At 42.1% G+C, this 7,726-nt stretch overlaps 1 long non-coding RNA gene across 1 annotated transcript in view; it reads left to right on the top strand.

The window, feature by feature from the left end:
• LOC106733646 (uncharacterized) overlaps positions 1-1,563 on the top strand; it is an 8,532-nt gene extending 6,969 nt beyond the window's left edge. The window contains exon 3 of the long non-coding RNA XR_001369607.1: positions 1,030-1,563. This is a non-coding gene — a long non-coding RNA (uncharacterized LOC106733646). The remainder of the gene's footprint in view (positions 1-1,029) is intronic.
• Positions 1,564-7,726: the final 6,163 nt, after the last annotated feature.

The raw sequence follows: 7,726 nt of genomic DNA, 5'->3' as shown, positions 1-7,726 counted from the left end.
GTCCTCACAACAGAGTCTTGGGCAATCTAGCTCCAGTCTCAGCCAGCCCCAGGTCATGGGCACATGGATACCCAACATGCTCAGGGAGGTCTACGGGCTTGAACTAAGAACCTTCCCATGTGGTGCTGCCTTGCAGAGCATTGAGTGCTAAGGCTATGCTCCATCCAGCCCAACCTTATTATTATTTGTTATTATTATTTTAATCAAAAGCCAAGAAAATCTTCCTTTGTGAGGACCTACTGTACTCTTTGTAGACAAAAAAAGTATCAGAATATATGGTACTGTCATAGCTCTCCTCCATTTCAGGTGAGATAGGAAAGTGAAACAATACGCTTACTCATAGGAAAAGTGATCCCTCTGAAAAGTTAAGTAGATTTACTTTATTTTAAAATATGTATTATTATTATTATGATTATTTTCAATTTGCTATAGGGCATGTGTACTCACCAGATAGAGATGAAAGAGAGAGGAAAAGTGAGAAAGCAAGCTGTCGGGTCCAGGACTTGAACCACAGTTGACCATGTCCAGCACCTTAATCATCATACCACCTGCTAGCCCAAGCAGATTTACTTTAAAATACAAATAAAACCACCCACGTTATGCCAAACACTACCGCCAACAAATGAAACATTTTATACCTTCACAATATCACCTTTAAAACCCTCAATGTTTTGGTGCAGGAAAAGTCATAGTTATATAAAAATGAGGCAAACACCTGATCTGTACATACAAATACATATTTTTGTGTCCACAGAAACTTATATGTGAAAAAGAAAACACACATGCAAAAACTTGGCCCTGAAAGTTGACTATATTTTGTCATTGGCAGATGTTGTTGTTTTTATCATCTGAGACATCGGTATTTTTATACATTTCAGAAAGGATCGCTGAAATCACGAATGTTTTTAAAAACACACTTAAAGCCATCATTTACATTCCAGGCCCAAAACAAGGCACGAGTAGGCGTTGGCGTTGAACAGTGACACTTTAACGAGATGTCCTTTTTGTGTCTTCCCTAACCAAATGCAGGATGATGCGATTCCCTTGCTAAGCCAGGTCACCTTTAAGAGCCCGGGGATGGCCGTCGCTCCTGAATTGCTCGCTAGCCCTCACCAGAGATGCCTGCCCGTGCAAAACCTGTGACAAAGGACTGAAATGACAGCACTCTGACTCACTCCTACATTGTGTTTGTTTAGGAAGGCCCTAGAAATTGTATTTCACCAACCACATTCGCTATCAACACACAATTATCTGGCTTAATCATGTGGAACAGTGGCAAATTCACCTGGGGCTTAAGAACTAATGACATTCTCGTCTGAGCTGCTTTAGTGAAATGGCCTAGCACCTGAAGCAGGAACAGCAAGATTGCTCAAGAAAATTTGGTTTTCTGTTTTCATTTCACAGCATAGGGCCTCTGCTCAAATCAACAAACACTCCTGATTAATAGCTGTGGTGGGCGACTTCTTCGCACGCGCGTGTGTGGCTCTGAATGTACATTGAGCACCCCAACCTTTACAGGAAAAGAATGGTCTGCGACTTGTTGGTGATGCATTGTCTTTTTGATGGGGAAAATAAGTAAATAAATTGGCATTGAATAATCTGGGTATGATCACAGTTATTAGTGTGGACAACCCCTCTATGGCTCAACACAACTCCAAGACAGGAGCCCCTCGATGTGCTAATGTGCTCAGGTATGTGTTTTCATTTCCTCTCTCGCCGTCTGCAGAGAGGGCATTAAGATTCCGCTTACTCCTGAAAAATCCAGCCCCGACCCTCGGCCTTAAACCCCCAACGTGCAAGGGGCTTTGTGGAGTCACTGCTGACTCCGCGGCTAAATCCCAAGGAGGGGAGAGGCCAATTTTCAAAAGCCGGCAGTGGCAAGAAATTGAGTGTTCAGACTTCCAAATGCTTCAAAGAAAGGGTCAGGTGCAGTGCTCCTCCAGAAAGGCTGCAGGAGAAGCGGCCTTCGTGTATTAGAACGATGATTCATTTTCATTAGCATGCAAAGGCCAGCCTGAATAACGCACCAAGTTCCCAGTTTCCCTTTTGGTATGTGCTCTACACCAAATGTCTTTTTATTTATTTTTATTTTCTATTTTTGTTTTGCTCTTTTTTTTTTTTTAAGCTTGTTTATTTTTTTTAAAGCTTGTTTATTTATTTATTTAACAAGAAAGAAAAAGACAGAGAGACAGAGAGTATGACAGTTACCCCCAACAGGGCCCTCATGTTATGATCCACCCCAACCCCAGTGAGTTCTGGATCATAGGCGTGAACAAGCCTGGTGCACTTAGGAAGGTGTCTGAACACCAACGAGGAACTTTTCCATGTGGGTCAACCTCACAGAGCATTCTGTTTTACCCCTGTATCACTGTCCAGTGCCCCCCTTTATCCCTCTTGTTAGCAATGGCCATGAGGCTCATGGGGACCAAATAAATACAATGGAACTGAAACTAAATGACGTGGTGTCCCTGCTACCTCTCCTGCCTTCGAGCCCTATAGCCTGATGTCTACAGAGTGTTCCAAAGTCCCCAGGCTTTCCAGCAGTAGGGATAGCCGCTTTGTGCTCCTCTAGCTCATCGGCGCTCTCCTTTCCTGTTCTTCCCCTCACCACCACCACCCACAAAGGATGACACAGAAATGTATAAACTGAGCTTTAAAAAGTACTCGGGACAGAGGCAATAGTAATGTTGGTGAATCCAAAGCAATAAAGATTTTAAAATCAAAGAACAAGAGACGTGTAGTACTCTTCTGTAGCCTGTGAGATTACAGTGCTGGAAGCCATGTGGTTGACCATGGTTCAGATTCCCGGGTTGGCCTGAAAACAATTGCCAACCCAGGAATCTTAAGGAGCTGGAGAAATGGGAAAAGGAGATTGTAGCATAAAGACATCTTGCCAGGGGTGAGTCTTCTCTCTCTTGAATGCACACTCATATGCTCCTTATCATCGAAGAAAGAACAATAGTAAGATGCTGGCCCAGCATCGGTGGCACAGGTGATAGGGCATTGTTACACAATGCTGAAGCCATCTGTGTGCCTCTGATCTTGCCTGGTCTAAAGCTTGGGGTGTGTGTGTGGGGGGGTGGGAAACTCCTGCATGTCAGCAGAGCAGAGTGTATACAGAACAGATGGTCTCCATGTACACACCCTATACTTAGTGCTGTGCCAAGCTTATGCTTCCCTCACTTTCTTCATGAAAACAGGCATGCTGAAAATATGTTTGCGGATGGCACAAAAATGCTGTGCACATTTTAGCCGTCATGTCAAAGCAGGAAAAATTCAGAGCCATAACAAGTAAAAACAAAAATCACAGAAAAGTATTTTTTCCTCTACTAAGCAATAGTCATTTCCATGCCCAAATATGGCAAGTCGCAAGTGTATTGTCTTAAGGACTATTTGAAGAGAAGGAGGATGAATGTTATGGGCATCAGGACAGAAAATGTTGGAACAGAATCAGGATCTCAAGCTGTAACAAAGGGTTGTCAATTCTTGTCAATTTCAGAAAGCGAAGTCCTTGCTTCCATGGTGAGGAAAGCAGTGAAGGAGGAAGAAAACAAATTGATTTATTAAATGCCATCTAGTTTTGACTTCAGTGTCTGCTCAGAAAATCATAATCTGCCTCCTTTTTGCTCTTAATATTTTAAATCATCTAAAATACAATTCCATTAGGCAATAGGTCCAGGGATCAAGGAAATAATTTAATTAACAAAGGAAATGTTAATGATAGTAATAGCTATGGAGTCCTCAAGCTATTATTGAGTTTGCCAAACCACACCACTTGAGTTCACTCAGAGACCACGGGTATTCTGGATTATTCTGAAGATAACAATGAGAGTCTTAAAAAAGAAAAATCAGTCATCTGTATTGTTATATTCCCATATAACAAATGCTTATTTGTAGAATCATTGTGCAAGACATTATATCAGCGAAGTACAGAGGATAAGGTCTTCCTATTGGACATAACCATAGGTAACTAACCTATCATGTTATTTAGTGTTGGATAGGCCTAAGAAATCAGTTAATTCACTTCCTCTCAAAATGGGACTTCCTTCCACATACTCATATGCAGTAGGCTGTCCATGTATGCCATTAAGCAAAATGTTTCCTAATACAGTCAACTCCTGGGACCAGCAGTTAGCGTAATGGCTATATTGCTGAACTCCCATGTAGCCGACCACAGTTTGAGTCTCAGACCCGGTGTCTTAAACTCACGCCGAGCGCATGTGCGTGTGTGCCCAAGATCCCAAGAGGAGAATGGAGGAGAAGGGATTGTGGCATGGCCATCCCCCCTAGGTGTGTGGGGGGGTGATTTCTCGTTTTTTTTTTTTTTTATCTCTCTGTCTCTGTCTTTCTGACGAGCGCAAGAGCCCTATAGCAAAAACCTCTCAAAAAAAAAAAGAAAAGAAAAGAAAAAAAGATAGCCAACTCCCTACCAACTTCTACATTTGATAAGTAGAAGTTATTCAGTTAGTTCAAGAACATCCATTTATCAATGTCTGGGCCCCAAATTCTTTGTGAACACTAAAAATATAAAGAACAAGAATTGCAAAGGCCCTTCCCTCAGGGAGCTTGCAGCCTAGTTGGGGAGCTGCACAATTTATATAATACGATAATTACTGGGAGGAAGGAAGTCCTATTGCAATAACTTTCCAGTGCATCCTTTGCTTTTCCTTATTCTCTTTGTCTAAGCTTATAATTACATATTTATTAGTATAACTATCAATTTAATCCTTATCTTCCCTTCAAAAATCTAAGCTTCATGAATGAAAGGCTAAACTTCTGTCTAGAAATTATCTCCAAATCCCAGACGGTGTCTGAAACATACAATAATTATTTGTTGAATAAATAGGAACAACTGATTAACATAAGAAAGGCACTTTTGCCAAGTGAAACACAGGCAGGGTAAGGACATTCCAAAGAGACAAGCAGCATATGAAAGAAAATGCAAGGGATGAGAGGGCAGACTACTTGGTGCTCCTTATCATCGAAGAAAGAACAATAGTAAGATGCTGGCCCAGCATCGGTGGCACAGGTGATAGGGCATTGTTACACAATGCTGAAGCCATCTGTGTGCCTCTGATCTTGCCTGGTCTAAAGCTTGGGGTGTGTGTGTGGGGGGGAGGGTGGGGGGGTAACGATGGATGGAGGCCCTGTCAAGGTTCCCCTGGGACCAGCAGGTGGTGTGGTGGTTAAGGTCCTGGATGCCCACATGGCTGACCATGGTTTGAGTTTCATGAAATTAATAAAGGAAAAAATTTTAAAAGGAGGTAAGAAGACTAAAGATGTGCTATAATACTGGCCTTGAATATGAATTTGTCTTTAGAAAGAGGAACAGGTTAGAAGAAAGTCTTTTTGGTATTTGACAAGCTAAAGGTGTTTTGGATTATGTTCCAAAATTAACCTCCTTTATAATAAAATTCCTGATGGCATAAACAGTAATACTTCAGAGTGAGTAAACCCATCATGCAGTTTATCACCAGTCAAGGAGGTACATGGGGTTGTTTGGGAAATACCACCAGGGTCACTGCTTCAATGGCTGAGAAAAAGTGTAACAACCCTCACTGTAGGGTTCACGGGGAGTTGCACAGACTGATTTCACAGGGTTCGTAGCCACCAATCGCTAGACACAAGCAGCAACTCTTGGCCTTCCCAATGACTTGCAGGACATTTCTTATAACAAGTGAACATTTACCAATGAGGCAGTTCACATGTAAGGAACTGGGGCTCAGATAGCAAATACCATCGATTAAAAATCAAACAGCAATGAGAAGCATGTTTATAACCTGCCTCTTCTTATATTTCTGTGAAGTCTCTGAAGTGAAAGTCATCTAGAACAATCTGTGAAGTCTCCGAAGTGAAAGTTATCTAGAATAATCAGCAACCATCAGCAACTCTTCCAAAGTATTACACATCTAGAAGTTTCTTGTCTTGTTGAAAATGTCAATGCTTTTTTAAATTGTGCATTTATTCTAGATTCAGTGTTTCCCAGAGTCTGTTTTCCATCAACCCTTTCACCTGTTCATCCTCAACCTTGATACATCCATCCCACATTTATGAAAGGGACAGGCAAGTTAACAAGATACGATCCTGTCATAAAGTAGACCACAGTTGGGTGTGTTGTAGGGGTAGAAGAAAAATAAAAGTAATATACTTTTCTTTTTACTTTTATTTTTTTTAGCTGCCTGAGGGCACATGCACTTGGTAGAAAGAGACAGAGAGACCAAGAGAAAAGGAGAGAGGGAGAAAGCCTTCTTCAGTGGTGGATGATCACCCTGCAATCCTTTTTCCTCCATTTCTCCGCCCTGTCAGGATATGAAGCATGCATACTCACACACTACTTGGTATGTTTTTCCAGTAGCAAGGCTGGGATTCCAATCATGGTTGGGCATGTGGGATCTAGCTTCCTTAACCACTAGGTAACCAGGTTGGCCCCAAACTATAGCATGCAATATACGCATTGTCATTAGAGACATATGCAAATACGAAATGAGCTCTAATGATAGAGGAAAGTGCAGAAATGTTCCTCAAGAAATTGAAATATTTACACAGGGTCGTGCAATATTACTAAGAGTCTTATTTAGTTTCTCAGGGAGAAAAGTTGGGGAAACAGCATCCGAAGTGGAGTAAAGGTAATTCATTTGCTCACCCATTTAGTTATTCTCTCAGTAATGATCACTTTTGCTCTAGGCACTGAAAATAGTGTACTAGAAAAAATCATATGGGACCTGTCTTCGTGGACTGGAAGTGTGCTGGGAGAGAAAGAAAATTACCAGGTAACCACGTGGCTGCAAAACGTGCCGTGCACCAGAAAAGGAAGAGAAACAGTCATTCAGAGCACTGTGGGCCTTTCTGAGAAGAGGGCATGAGAGCCGAGTGTGCTCAATGGGCAGAGAGAAAGACCCCCTCTGAGAGCTGCTACACTGAGGCTTCAACCAGCTCAACCCTGACATTTTTGTTTGTTTGTTTGGTTGGTTTTGTTTTTTTTAGCTATAGGGTGCGTGCGCTCACCAGACAGACAGAGAGAAACAGAGAGACAGAAAGCAAGAAAACACCCCCGGGGGAATGGACACACCGCAATCCCTACTCCTCCATTCTCTTCTCGGGATCTTGGGCACACACGCACACGTGACCAACGTGAGTTTAAGCCACTGGGTCTGGGACTCGAACCGTGGTTGACTACGTGGGAGTCCAGCGACATAGCCATTGCGCTAACTGCTGGTCCCTCAATCCTAACTATTTTTTTATATATATTATATTACCTAACACTCATTCCCTGAGCATCATCACAACATACTAAATGTAGTTCCCCATCTAGGACAAACTGCATAGTGACTCAATCAAGCATGTTATCACCAACAATATTCCATTTCTACTTTCATACAATGTATACATATATATATATATGTTTTTTATCCTATGTTTGACCCTCTGCCCTTTCCCCCTCTCCCATTACCCTATCTCTGCTATATACAGTTGTCTTCCAGGGGAGTTATTGAAAATGTGATATATGCAAGTAAAGGGAGAAGGGCCACAAGTTTAAAGTTTTCAACAATAGGGATCATAGATTCCATTCAAGGTTGGATCAAGGGTGGGTCTCGTGCGGATCCGCCATTGTAGGTGAGTCTCCATGGAATACAGTTCTAGGAAAGCGGTTCTGATAAGCAGAGATGATTATCAGTTGATGCGGCACAGCAGCCATCTTGTGATTAGCGGGAATGGTGTTGTGGGG

The sequence above is a fragment of the Tupaia chinensis genome, unplaced genomic scaffold (assembly GCF_000334495.1).
Source record: "Tupaia chinensis unplaced genomic scaffold, TupChi_1.0 Scaffold144276_1, whole genome shotgun sequence".
NCBI lineage: Eukaryota > Metazoa > Chordata > Mammalia > Scandentia > Tupaiidae > Tupaia > Tupaia belangeri.
Note: the sequence above shows the minus strand (reverse complement) of the source record. Positions and strands in the feature narration are given on the sequence as shown.